Below are 14,718 nucleotides of genomic sequence, written 5' to 3'. Positions count from 1 at the left end.
GCCGCGCCGTTTCACTTATTTAGGATGCTCTTTATGATTTTCTTCTTTATTTATCGTGGCAGTACGTCTGACTGTCCGAGCTTGTGAGATTGGCTGTGGCCTTTGACAACTCCTTCTCAAACTCAAAACACAATAAAGGTTAAGATCACTTCTGGTACCACTTTGTAATTAAGCTTACGAAGAGACACGGAACGATCTCAGCCTTTGATAAGTTTGAGTTTAGGAGGAGGGGGTTATACTGGAGCAAGCCTTGACACTATATACATGAATCACCGTATAGCAACACATACCTTCCAACGGTTTGGCCATGCGTCAACTCCCCACTTCCCGTGCAAGCGAGAGATAAGCCGTGGTCTATAACTTCCCTGAATCACCTTCCTTGGACAAGCTCTTTCGAGTTTCTCCTTTTATTATGCACGTTGGGGTGTTTCTATGATGGGTGGTGTTTACCTTTTGGCATAAATAGTCAGTGTTAACTACTCGCTCCGTCCCAAAATGTAATGCGCCTTAAGATTAGTCAAAAGTCAACAATTTTTATGTTTGACCAAGTTTATACAAAAAGAATATAAATATTTACGGTACTAAATCAACATGAATAGATTCACCATAAAGTATATTTTCTTAATATGTCCATTCTATATTGCAGATGTAAATATATTTTTCTAAATATATAGTCAAAGTTAGTAAAGTTTGACTTTTGACCAATCCTTAGACGCTTTACATTTTAGAACGGAGGGAGTACTTTAGAGTGTATTTTGGCAGTATGCAAAATTGTATATCTCAAGAATCATATATGTGATAGAGCAAATAATTTTTTCTGTGAAGATTACGATTGACCTGAGTGTTTGTCAAAAACTGATTTGCCCATACAACATAAAGGACAATAGTAAAAAAAACAATTGTGGCGCTAGCATACATATTTACATGGGGTTACATAGTGGAGGTCAGCTGGCACCAATGCATCTTTTTAGTGGAGAGAGCCAGATAGGGCTTGTACATGTTGGTTATGGACTATTTTGTATGGTAAGAGCATCTCCAGCGCGCAACGCATTTTAGTGTCCGGAAATGTCCGCGCGCGTCCGTTTACGTCGGTCGAAATGGTCGAAATCGACCGTGCGTCCGTTTGCGTCGGAGGTGGCTCCAGCGGCACGGCGTATTTTTTTGGCCGAATCATTTTTTTAACATGAAAACATAATTTACATAGTTGAACACATGAAAATAAACCCTAAACGCGTGGGCCTACTGCTGCTCGTCGTCGCTGTCGAGCACGATGAGCTCGGGTACCGTCCACGACCAGTTGGAAACCGGGGGAGCGTACGCCGGGCGCGCCGGCGATGCTGGAGGAGGAGGCACCCAGGGCTCTGGGAGCGGTGAAGGCGCCCGGGCTCTGGCTGTAGCGGGGGTGGAGGCGCCCAGGGATGCGGCTGTGGCGGCGGTGGAGGCGCCCAGGGATGCGGTTGTGGAGGAGGAGCCCAGGGGTTGTACGGCGGCGGTTGTAGCGTGGCCGAGTCCTGTAGTGCCAGTCGAAGGGCTTCATCCTCCGACAGGCCCGCTGCATGACGCCGGTGCCGTAGCGGGGCAGCGGCGGCCGCACAGGTGGGTCATTCTCGGAGACGAGGACGCCGAGCTTCGCCATCTCGTCGTCCGTCATGTTCTCGGGGAACTCAAATTTGCGGCCCTCCGCCATGGCCTGCTGCCATTCGTGGAAGACGACCGCGACGTAGTCATCGCTGTCGTCCTTGACCTCCTCGTTATGGTACGCCAGCGCCTCGATGTAGTCGTCGTCATCGTCGTCGTCGTTGTACTGCGCACGCGTCGATGCCTGGTCACGACGCGTCGGCGCCTGCTGTGTTCGTGGACGAGTTGGCGGTGGACGGTCGAAGGGAAAATCCCTATCGCCCATGAAGCCCGCCCTCCTCCTCCGATCCCTCTCGGTCGAGAGATAGGTACGCGAACTTTCAGAGTCGATGGCGTATGCCGGATCGGCGCGGAGGTCCAGCGGAAGGTACCGCCTCCTTCGCCGGATCTCCGCGGTCCGATCTGGCTTGCGCCCAGGGACAGGAGGGACGGGTACCCGGAGGCAGCTGAGCCGCCAGCCGCCAGGCAATTGCACGCCCGACCAGGCCTCGCACGGTATCCATTTCCCATGCATCAGCCTCCCCAGCCTCCCCAGCGTGACGGGCAGCGGCACCCTCTGCGTCCGCTCCCCCTTCTTGGTGCCGCTGTCGGACACCTCGAAGTCGTTCTTCTATATGTGTTCCTACTATATGTGTTCTGCTTGACTACCTAGTAGGATGAACTGCACTAGGGTGGGTAGGGGGGGGGGCTAGGAATTTTAGGAAACGCTGCTATTGATACACAAAATTGGTTGCACCCTAGTGCAGTTGCTCTGACTATTTATTTTTTCAGATTTGAGCTTGCCACTGCCTTTGCATCGTTATCTTCCAAAAAAAAAACCTAGTGGAATTTAGCCCATGTGTCTATGCTACTAATGTGGGCCATATGTAAGGGACCAAAGTAGCCCAGACAAATGGTTGTCCTACATGATCAACTCCACCGGCGTCTTCGTCTTCTAATGGCTGGTTGTTCCTAAATGTTCCGGAGACAAAATGGCAGGAACAGAGCCAGGAGACAAGGAGAATCGAGGAGGACAATCGAAGGCTGCCGAACAATCAGCACCGGCACTCCCTCCAGGCGCTTCTCCAGATAGTTCTACTCTTTCTAGCTACTCCAACTACAAATATGACCATAATCACATGAGACCTCTCATATGGTTGTAAACATGGTAGCACATAGAGAGACTGATCAAGCTACTGCTGCAAACCTATACTCTAGGGGTGGACTACTCCCTTTTCATGATGACGACAATGTCTACGATGTTGGAGAGGTTGGAGGTGCAACCGGGAGTGGCTCTGGCGGCTTTTCCTCCAACTTTTTTGGCGGTCCAATTTCCTATCGTTGTTTCGGTCTTTTTTCTCGTACTGTTGTCTCCCCCTGGAAGTTAAGAAAACAAGAACTTATGTAGGCATTTTTAGGTCAAAACGAAGGTGCGGGCACCGAAACAAGGTCAATAAGACGGCCCAGGGGGCATATGCCCTCTTGGTGTGGGCGGGACCACTGGGCATGCCGAGGGGTTGATCTGGGTTCTCGGATCTCTTCTGGTCTCCGTCTTTGTATCCCAGTATTCCCCCTACTAAAATAATGATGTGGGACAAATCATCGGTGTGTTTGAGTTCCAGAAAAGTAAAAATACAAAATATAGGGGCTTCCTGAATTCCAAAGTTAGATAACAAAGAAAGGGGATTTCGTGGGGAACCCCCAAAATCATTAAAAACAGTTGTGGTAACTCATGATATGTTACATATATGTTGGATATTAGCATAATAATTAAACTTCAAAATTTATAGATACATTCATACATATGAGCTAGCCCCAAACCTGCCTACCCCTTTCTGCCATGGATGGCCTAATGGAGGGATAGAGCCAAAATTGCATTGTCAAGCTCGGAAAAATGATGAGGCGGAGAGAAAGGGTTCTAATCGAACTCACAAGGTCCGGTTAAATTTGGCTCAGCCCTAGGCGTCTAGGCCAGGGCACCCAAAGGTTGTTGGAAGGTTGGTAATTTTGGATTTCTTATGATGCATAGGTTTGTCTGGTATGTTAATATTAAGCTTTTTTTTTCGTTTGCTGCATATACATGGGTGTTCGTTGAAAATGTTTTGTGGTGTTGCAAGTTTTGGGTGAAATGCTCATGGTGCGTGTTGTGCTGAATACCACAAGAAAAATACAGCCATCTCTTTCGTTCGTCCTTTCTAGGTTCGCGTCTCCATCTACTAAAGGCAGGAGTGCTTGCCAACTTGCCATAGCATAGATAGAGATGTTGCACACATAGTATACATTTGCGTGCAAGTGTTTCAGATTACTATCTAATCTAACGTTCCACCCAACCGACGCGATATCAAGATATATGGTGTAAATTGCTGGGTCTCACTGTCGAAAAAATTGAGCGAACAGAGTATAGAACTAACTCGATTTTTTTTTAAAAGGTTGAAACCCGTGTCTTCTTTGTAAAAACTGAGCCTATTTTTTTTTCTGTAAAAATGAGGTTGAAATCCCTAGCCTTGTAAAATGGGAGTCCAAAATCTCTGTGTTAAAGTGATGCACAACCCATCAGCCATCATAAAACTTAGCCCATAGAAAGTTCAGTTTTCTTTTGAATTATTCCCTCAGTTATGAAATAAGTGATTTAACTTTTTCTAGATCTATATCTACACATTAAAATACGTCTAGATACATACTCCCTCCGGTCCTTTTTAATTGACTCGAATTTAGTATAAAGTTGTACTAAATTCAAGTCAATTAAAAGAGACCGGAGGGAATACATTTGTATATAGATAAAACTGAGTCATTTATTTTAGGATGGACAGGTAGTATTTCTCGGTTCTCGCTCATAACTTATTGCCAAGTCCCGACTCCTTGCTCGTCACGCCGTCACGCCTGCGTCCAACAGGAAAACGAGAAGGATTCAGCCTTCGGCAGCGCCGGCAGCAGGCCGATCACTCGACACAGCAGCGCCGGCAGCCGGCCGATCACTCGACGGCAGCGCGGAGACGACAAGAGGTTGCTGCTTGCATTGAGCGGACGTGCGGAAATGCCAAAACAACGCGCGCTTATCAGTCTCTCCGGCTACACCCGCTACACGGCTACAGCACACTGAGCACACTACACCGAGCATACTACTACTGCGTAGCACATCTGCCGCTCCTACACGATCGGCATGGCCGCGGCGCCTCACGTCATGGTGCTGCCGTTCCCGGCGCAGGGCCACGTGACCCCGATGATGGAGCTATCGCACCGCCTTGTCGACCACGGCTTCGAGGTAACCTTCGTCTGCACCGGGCTTACCCACGCGCTCCTCCTCGACACCATGCGACGGAGCGCCAACAGCAGCGAGGCGCTGGTGGATGGTATCCGCCTGGTCCCCATACCGGACGGCATGGCCGAGGGCGACGACCGCAGGGACCTCTGCAAGTTCGTGGAAGCGGTCTCTCGGTGCGTGCCTGGCTACTTGGGAGATCTCATCGGGGAGACGGAGGCGTCTGGGGGTGCAAAGGTGAAGTGGCTCGTCGCCGACGTGAACATGGGGTTCTGCTTCCAGGTTGCCATGAGCCTCGGCGTCCGGGTCGCCAGTTTCTGGCCGGCGGCAGCTTCGAGCCTTGGGACGTCGTTCAGGATCCCCAAGATCATGCAGGATGGATTCATTGACGATAAGGGTATGCATATCTATTCTTCTGCTGTCTAATTTAGTATTTCTGCATGTTAACTGAATTTAAAATCAGACTAATGGCAATCACTTCATTTGTAACGAGATTTTATCGAAATTAACTGAATTTCAGTGATATTGGTAGACACCAAATTAGTTACTTTTGGTTCAAAATATTCAGAGATTTAGCAGTACATATTAATTCAAATACATTTTAAATATATTTCATTTTTAATCAATTAAAGAGAAAATTTCAATCATTTTGCCGAATTGCGAACCAAAAGCAGTGATTTTCAGTCATCTAACAAAGATTTATGTCTTTTTGTTGAAGGAATCTCTCATTGAAATCACATGGTTGTTAGTGGTAATTTAAGAATAGTTAATTCTCATTTGTCTGATAACTCGCAAAACTGTAAAACCACTAAAAAATAAGGCTCTTTCTCAATTTATGAAATTGTTGGATTTTCCTCAATTGTAAATATACGATGACTAGATTTTTTCTTCCAAAAATTCAAGTCACATATGGAAGCCTTTGTATCATTATTTACTCATTCTCGTCTTGAAAATCATATGATATAGGACCTAGTATCTAAAAGTTCTATTTACACTTGACTAAAATTGCACTAATTCACATAGTACAGTTCTAGAATAAGCAATGTGAAATTAACTCTAGATCGATGAGATTTACAAGTTTTTAACCAACCGACAATATAAAAAAATGTAAGTCCCCTTTAATAAACCAAAAGAGTGGATTGCACTTTTTTTTTATTACTATACCGAATGCAGAGAAGAAACAGATGAATATCAAGATTCATGTGTTTCTTTTCCCCACACGGTATATGTAAGTGCAGTGCCGCAAAACGGAGGTGGAGCCAAGGTAGGTGAAACGAGAACAATGCGACCTCGGCATAGTGGATAAGATATTGAGATAGACTCACAACCGACGGATTGTGATGATGGTCGAGCCGAGGAACAAGAGTTTATCTCATCCATAAAAAACAACGACTTAGTGGAGCCAAGATAGGTGACTTCTATTAGTCCTGAATTAGGATATTGTGATGGACCCAGAACCGACGAGAGCGTTATGATGGTGGAGCCGAGGAAAGAGAGTTCATCTCATCCATCACTATTGTAACTTTAGGGTTGAGTAGTGGAACCACTAAACTAGAAAAAACAGGCCAGACACGCCTGAAACATAGACTGGTTGGTCCATGGAGCCAGGTGAACTCTCTTAAAATCAAAGTTTTAAATAGCGCGTTATCTCTTTGCTATATCATCGCTATAGTAGATTGACAAGACTCCTGCTAAAGATAAGCACTTTTAGCGTTAAATAGAATCTCTCATTAATAGCTAGCTAAATCACGCTAAAACGATAAATAGGGCCGAAAAATAGCGCTATTTCTCCTGCTAAGCCCAAATGTTTTCAAATTTAAATTTAAAATTTAGATCTAATTATGTAATATGCATTTGTGCACTACTTTTATTACTAAATCATCATAATTGTTCAGTACAAGTTTCGTATCATTGAATAATTGAATTTCTTATCATATTTACAGATGATATGAATGTTTGATGCCTTTAGGAATTTTCTTGTTTTCTACAAAAATTCTAAATGACTTAGCTCCGCTATAGCTTCTCTATAGCCTTCCTTCGCGCCTAAAAAATACCGCCGCTAAGAAGCATAGCTCGCTATTTAAAACATTGCTTAAAATCATGGAGCAAGGTTGGTCCATGGGGTGATGGGGAGTATTAGAGCAAGTACAATAAGGTACAGTCAGCTGGCTAAGGAGAGAGATTAGGAGAGAGAATAGAAGTGGGCTCTTATCTAATAGCCAGATCTAGCACGTGCTCCTAGGCAGTATGTGAGACTAAAAGGTGGGCCATGTATTATAAAAGTACTACACTTTTATAGCTTACTATTGTACATGCTAGCTATAAGTTAACTATAGATGATGTGGCAAATTGTTATAGCCGGCTGCCGGCTACACTATTGTTCTTGCTCTTATGAATGGAGGGAGTAAAATTCAATTAAGTACGAAATGGTAATAAAATCTTCATTGAAACTGAGAATAATTATTTCTAACTCAAAATTAGAATCTGACTTCATTTTCTTACACCTGAAGCAAACAAATAATTTAACACCTGAAAACACACAGGCTTTCCCAAGCGGCAGGGTTTGTACGAAGTCGCCCCCAAGATGCCGCCCATCTACGCATCGCATCTTCCGTGGAGCATCGACGGCCCACCAGATGAGCAGCAGGTAGTATTCCACTTGGCATCCAGCTACGCCCCATGGACCAGACTCGCGGAGATTACCGTGTGCAACTCCTTCCTCGACGCAGAGCCCACGGCGTTCGAGCTGTTCCCTGACATAGTGCCTATCGGCCCTCTGTTCGCCGATCAGGAGCTCCGCAAGCCCGTGGGGCAGTTCTGGCCGGAAGACGCGAGCTGCTTGGAATGGCTCGACGGGCAGTCCGACAGCTCCGTCGTGTACGTGGCGTTCGGCAGCTTCACCATCTTCGACCCGCGGCAGTTCCGTGAGCTCGCTGAGGGCCTGGAGCTCACCGGCCGGCCGTTCTTGTGGGTGGTGCGCCCGGACTTCACCTCCGGCGGTCTGACCAAGGCGTGGTTCGACGAGTTCCAGAGCCGCATCGCGGGCAAGGGCATGATCGTCAGCTGGTGCCCCCAGCAGCAGGTGAGTTTACATTGTCAATAACTGCAGCATGCTACACATGTTTTGCAAATATTCAGACAGTCAAGCCGACCAACGATGTCTGTGAACTGTGATCCATCTCCCTATGGCCTATGTAGGTTCTAGCACATCCCTCGGTGGCATGCTTTGTGTCGCACTGCGGGTGGAACTCGACGACGGAGGGTGTCAGGAACGGCGTGCCGATCCTGTGCTGGCCCTACTTCGCCGACCAGTTTGCAAACCGGAGCTACATCTGCGACATCTGGATGACGGGCTTGGCCGTGACTCCCGGGGAAAATGGCGTCGTGACTAAAGACGAGGTAACCAGCAAACTGGAACAAATCATCGGCGACAAGGGAATTGCGGAGAGGGTACGGACGCTCAGGGTCGCAGCTCACAGCAGCCTTAGCGAGGGCGGCTCTTCATATGAGAATTTCAAGGGGTTTGTTAATCTCCTAAGCAAGTGATTACTGGACCATTTCAGTTTTCTAGGACGATTTCTATTCGAGCTATAATTGGCATCCACAAGAACCCGAAGGTGCTGCCCTATCTGCTTGTTTCATTTCAGTGGAAAGAAATCGTTTATCATGGAATGGAGTTCCTCTGAAAGTGTAAACCAAATATAGTTGATTCTAGCATCTGCACGAACGGCAGAATTTAAATTGCAAAGGAGATATGGTATAGGAGGAAGTCCTACCATATCATATTAGCTATTTCGTAATCGTACATTGTGATTTTCTGAACTCTCCATGTAATTTTTTTTGCGATGAAGGGAGTTTCATTAACTTAAACAATCACGGTCCTTTACAAGCATTTCATTAATACACGGGGAGCCTCTAGCCGCGATTCTAATTTGATCTCACGGTCTAAAGAATAGGTCGCTACGCTTTCATAAGCATGGTAACGTTGAATTTGATGCGACTTTAATCGCGTTACAATACTTACATATTAGGTGTGTCCACCATATATCATTCATCTAATGATATGAACCCATTATCAATAATGTTGGTGTACATGATCAGAAAACCTCGATCAATGATTGACCACAATAAGCTAGCCCATGCATGCGTACTTGTCAGGGCCAACACCAATCTCGGCCGTCCCGCCAAGGGCTCTAGATCCGCAGCAACTAGGGTCTCCTCCACCGCCAGCCGCGTCCCCATGCCCCACTGGACCTTCAGCAACCTCCGCCATGGCGGCCGCCGCACCTAGGTGTGTCACGCCATAGACCACCAGCCCGGGGCCGCCACCCCGGATCCCACACCGAGGCTCACGAGCATGCCGCATCACCGACCAGAGAAACGCCACCGTTGATCTAGTGCTGCCCCCGCGCGCGATGCATATTGGAGGGCCCACCGCCAACAACCCTGAGCTTTGCCCAGGTGCGCGCGGGCGAGGAGGAGGCCATGGAGGAGGGGGTCGAGGCGATGGCGGCTAGGGGTCGTAGTCTTCGCTAGGTGGACCAAAGACCCATTTGTAACTTTTATTATCTTTGGTGTTCTTTGTACCACTTTTGGTGTTCTTTGTACCACTGTTGATGATGATTAATAGATCGGCCATCCTTTTCGCATAAATATAAATATTATTTTGCATTGTGTTCTCTAGGTGCCTAAAACAATTTAGACCTATATTTTTTGAGAAAGAAAGGAAGCATTGCTTTGAAATAGCTGGAAAAAATTATCCGATAGAAGCATGTAGCGAATGGAAGCCATTGGAAGATTGCTTTGAGAAAAAAAAATGAGTATTTGGATAGAAGAAATTACTCTCTTATGGGGACCGTTTAATTATTATTAATTCGGTCCTGACAAGTTTACGAATGTTCATGCTATCTTTTCTAGAGATACCTCAAGAGGTAAAGGAAAAGATTAGATTTTTTTTCAGATCTCGCTTCTTCTCGCAAAGTGATGGCCACAAAATCAATTATAGATAAATTAAATAGAATATGATTTGTAGACCAAAAGACCAGGGTGGGTTGTTCTAGAAATGAAAAACAAATACTTACTTAGAGAGTGGCTATTTAAGCTTTTAAATGATGAGGGTGTATGGCAAGAATTTTTGTGCAACAAATACCTACAATCCAAAACCTTCGCTCAAGTTTCAGCTAAACCACCCGTCTTACCCTTTTGAAAAGGCCTCATGATTGTCAAAGGTGATTTCTTCACAAGAGGCCCCTTTGCAATTGGTAATGGGATGATGAACACTAGGTTTGCTTGGTTAGGGAATAAGCTTTTGACGAAGCAATATCCATCACTTTATCATATAATAGGTCATATAAATGTAACTGTTGATGTTTTTGCAATGGCACCGCTGAACAAAGGTTTAGACGGGCTTTGATGGGAAATAAGTGAGAAAGATGGTGACACCTAGTACACTGACTTATGCATATCCATTTTCGACACAAGAGGATGTCTTCAAAAGGAACATAACATCAATCGGGAAGTTTACGGTTAAATCTATTTACCTTGATATGATTAATGGTCACACTCGCTTCCTTCGCAAATACAGTTGGAAAATTAAAGTACCACTTAAAGATTATAATTGGTATGTGGTTTCTCTATAAAAGGATTATCCTTACTACGGACAGTTTGGCAAAACGCAATTGAAAGGGTGTAAGAAATGTTGCTTTATGTGATCAAGATAAAACAATTCACCATTTATTTATGCCATTTTCTATTGCAAAATTTTTATGGCGCATTGCTCATATGGCTTTTTAATATTTACTTTCCATCAAATATCACAAACCTGTTTGGCAATTGGTTGCATGGGGTATAAAATAAAGAAAAATGCAGCATTAGAGTGGGTGTTTGTGCTATTCTATGGGCTATTTGGCATGTCTGAAATAATTTTATCTTTAACAGAATGAGGTTCCCATCATTTCTACAAGTTATACCTATGGCTAATTTTTTTTGCGAAAATTCCACCGATCTATTAATAATAATTAATAGCAGTACAAACTGATCCAAAAGTAATAAAAATTACAAGTAGGTCTTTCGATCACCTAGCGACGACTACAAACACTGACGCAAGTCGAAGGCGCGCCGCTGTTCTCGCCCCTCCATCTCCGGAACCGGGCAAAGCTTGTAGTAGACAAACGGAAAGTCGCCGTGCTAAGGTCTCAAACAACCAGCGCACCAGAGCAGCAACCGTCGTCAAAGATGACAACTGTAGATCGGAGGAGACTGACCTGAAACCACACCAACGAACACGAAAGCCGATCGGATCCCGCGAGATCCGCTGGGCAGATGACTCCACGCGCCCTCCGCCGATGCAAGATACACCACCAGAGCGAGGATAGAGCAGGGAGAACCTTATTTTGACATCAAGATGGAGCCGCCGCCTCACCATCCCGAAGAAGACACTGAAAATAACCTAGCAAAGAACAAAAACCCTCCCGCCGGCGAGAGGTCGTGGTTCGCCACACCTCCAAGGCCCTAAGGCCGCCGGAGGCGGAGCGGACCAGCAGCGTCGCCGGCGAGGGGATGGAACCCTAGATGGGTTTTTTGAGCCGCCCCCTGATCGCTTCTCCTGGAGTCCCGCACGTACCCGAAGAGCTCAATATATACATATTATGTGTAACCGTTTGGCACGGTGGCACAAGATATGTACAACCGATTCGGTTAGCGGCTTGATAAGGCGTTGCGTGTTACTTCCGTTCTTTAGATTGTAATTAATGATGGTTGTACTTTTTTTCTTTGAATATTTGTAAGACCTTAAATAATCTTTTTTAATAAGAAGTTGTATGCATCGATTGATCGATGCGGCATCTCTTTTTTTTGAAAAGAATGATATCAATCAGATTATTGTAGAGATGCTATGACCTCTATTATTTGCGTGCGCTTTGATTAAAAACTTGGTGCGCTTGTCCCTAGTTATTCTGCACACTTTCCTTTGTCGGGTGAGTGAGCGAGTAGCGACTGAGTTGGTTGGTGTATGCCATAGTTACTTGTCACTGTCACTCGACGGCCGGAGAAGATAGCGCGCCTCTCCGTCGATCGACTGCGAAGCTGCTGAGGATATCCATCCTGTTCCGTCGATCGGCATGGCCTCTACGAAGCCTCGGATCATGGTGCTGCCGTTCCCGGCGCAGGGCCACGTCACCCCGCTGATGGAGCTGTCGCACCGCCTCGTCCAGCACGGCTTCGAGGTCACCTTCGTGTGCACCGAGCCAATCCACGCGCTCGTTCTCGACGCCCTGCGACATGCCACTGGCGGCGGCGGTGGCGATGCGCTGGACGGGATCCGCCTGGTCTCCGTACCGGACGGCATGGCCGAGGGCGACGACCGCAGGGACCTCTGCAAGTTTCTCGACGGGATCTCGCGGCGCATACCGGGCTACGTGGAGGAGCTCATGAGGGAGACGAATGTGAAGTGGCTCGTCGGCGACGCCAACATGGGGATGTGCTTCGAGGCTGCCAAGAAGCTCGGCGTCCGGGTCGCCTGCGTCTGGCCGGCGTCCGCGGCGGGCCTTGGGACGCTGCGCCGGGTTCCCCAGTTGATTGAGGACGGCTTCTTCGACGACAAGGGTATATGGACTGAAGATCCATCCGTAGTTGCATTTCATGCTCTTGTTCCGTTTCTGAAATCAAGGCGCTGAGCAGAGGAGTTTCATCTGAAGTGACAGAGGATTGACATGTTACTCTGAATTTTCGCAGGCATCCCGAGACGCCGAGGGGCGTTTGAGGTCGCGCCCAACATGCCGCCGATGTACACATCGCACATGCCGTGGAGCATCGACGGCGCACCGGAGGGGCAGCAGGTATCTTTCCGGCTGGTGTCCCGGAACACCCAGGCGACGAGCCTCGCGGAGATCATAGTGTGCAACTCGTTCCTCGACGTTGAGACCGCCGCGTTCGAGCTGTTCCCCGACATAGTGCCCATCGGCCCGCTGTACGCCGACAGTGAGCTCCGGAAGCCGGTCGGGCAGCTCTTGCCGGAGGATACGGCGTGCCTGAAGTGGCTCGACTCGCATCCGGACAGATCCGTCGTGTACGTGGCGTTCGGCAGTTTCACCATCTTCGACCCACGGCAGTTCCGTGAGCTCGCCGAGGGGCTAGAGCTCATCGGCCGGCCGTTCTTGTGGGTGGTGCGCCCGGACTTCACCTCCGGCGGCCTCAGCAAGGTGTGGTTCGACGAGTTCCAGGACCGCGTCTCCGTCAACGGCAAGGGCATGATCGTTAGCTGGTGTCCCCAGCAGCAGGTGCCTTACAGTATACTTTTGTCACTGTACCATACTATGCCGATTTTCTGAGGATCTCGGTCCATATTTTAATTGTCAGATCATGATCACGATTTTTTAAATTCACGTTCTAACATGCAGGTTCTGGCTCATCGCGCGGTGGCGTGCTTCGTGTCGCACTGCGGTTGGAACTCTACGATGGAGGGGGTGAGGAACGGCGTGCCAATCCTATGCTGGCCGTACTTCGTGGACCAGTTTGCAAACCGGAGCTACATCTTGCGATATCTGGAGAACCGGCTTGGCCGTGACTCCCGGTGAAGATGGCGTCGTAACGAAGGAGGAGGTGACCACCAAAATGGAGCTGGTCATCAGTGACGAGGGCATTGCAGAAAGAGCACAGATTCTTAAGGATTCAGCTGACAGGAGCCTCAGAAAGAACGGCTCATCGTGTAAGAATTTCAAGAGATTTGTTGATCTCCTAAGGGAATGAGCTGAATTTTGATTTTTCTTAGCTAGGTGTGCTGTCAACCTCTATGATTTCTCGTCAGCTTAAGTGAGACCCAACGCTTTATGTAAGTTTTTTTTTTAATGTAAGGACTTACGATCAATGTAATACAGAAGGATTGGATGGTGAATAAAGACCTTTTTTTAGGCGATCAGGAGGCGGCTCAAAACCCATCTAGGGTTTCGTCCCTCTCGTCGGCGACGCTGCCGGTCCGCTCCGCCTCCGGTGGCTTTGGGGCCTTGGAGGTGTGGCGGACCGCAGCCTCTCGCCGGCGGGAAGGTTTCAGTTCTTCGTTTAGTTTGTTCTCGGTGTCTTCTTCGGGATGGTGAGACGGCGGCTACTTCCTGAAGTCAGAATAAGGTCCTTCCCGTACTATCCTCGCTCCGGTGGTGCATCTAGCGTCGGCGGAGGGCGTGTAGAGTTGTGTGTCCGGCGGATCTCCCGAGATCTGGTCGTCTCTCGTGTTCAATTGTGTGGTTTCAGGTCAGTCTCTTCCGATCTACGGTTGTCATCATTGGCGATGGTTGCTGCTCTGGTGCGCTGGTCCTTTGGGGCCTTAGCACGACGACTTCCCGTTTGTGTACTACAACAAGCTCTACTACGACAAGCTTTGCCTGACTCCGGTGATGGAGGGGCGAGGACGGCGGCGCGCCTTCGGCTCGTGCTAGTGTCTGTAGTCGTCGCTAGGTGGTCCAATGACCTTTTTGTAATTTTTATTACTTTTAGGCATCTTTGTACTACTGTTGATGATTATTAATAGATCGGTGGAATTTTCGCAAAAAAAAATGTAATACAGAAGGATGTACTTCATACAACAGAGTATAAAGCACGTGTGTCAGGGAGCTTTGTTGGCAGAAATTCGTTTCTGAACTCAGGCTCAGATGCTCTCCTTATCGTGACAGTCTATTCACACCAAGATCCGTCCAGTTCTGGTGTGTTCCTACAGGTATACTACCTCCATCCCAAAGATTTAGACTTATATTATTTTTAGAAAGTCATACTATGTTAGATTTACTAAGTTTTACCAAAAATCATTAACATGTAAAATAAAAATTAAATATCATTAGATAGATAATAAAATA

The 14,718-nt window shown here is 47.2% G+C and overlaps 1 pseudogene; it reads left to right on the top strand.

Annotated features, from left to right (window-relative positions):
• The first annotated feature begins 4,777 nt into the window (after window positions 1–4,777).
• Window positions 4,778–13,757, top strand: LOC124680417 (annotated as a pseudogene).
• Window positions 13,758–14,718: the final 961 nt, after the last annotated feature.

This window comes from Lolium rigidum, unplaced genomic scaffold (assembly GCF_022539505.1).
Source record: "Lolium rigidum isolate FL_2022 unplaced genomic scaffold, APGP_CSIRO_Lrig_0.1 contig_15802_1, whole genome shotgun sequence".
Classification (NCBI taxonomy): Eukaryota; Viridiplantae; Streptophyta; class Magnoliopsida; order Poales; family Poaceae; genus Lolium; species Lolium rigidum.
This window is presented reverse-complemented; position numbering and strand designations above follow the sequence as displayed.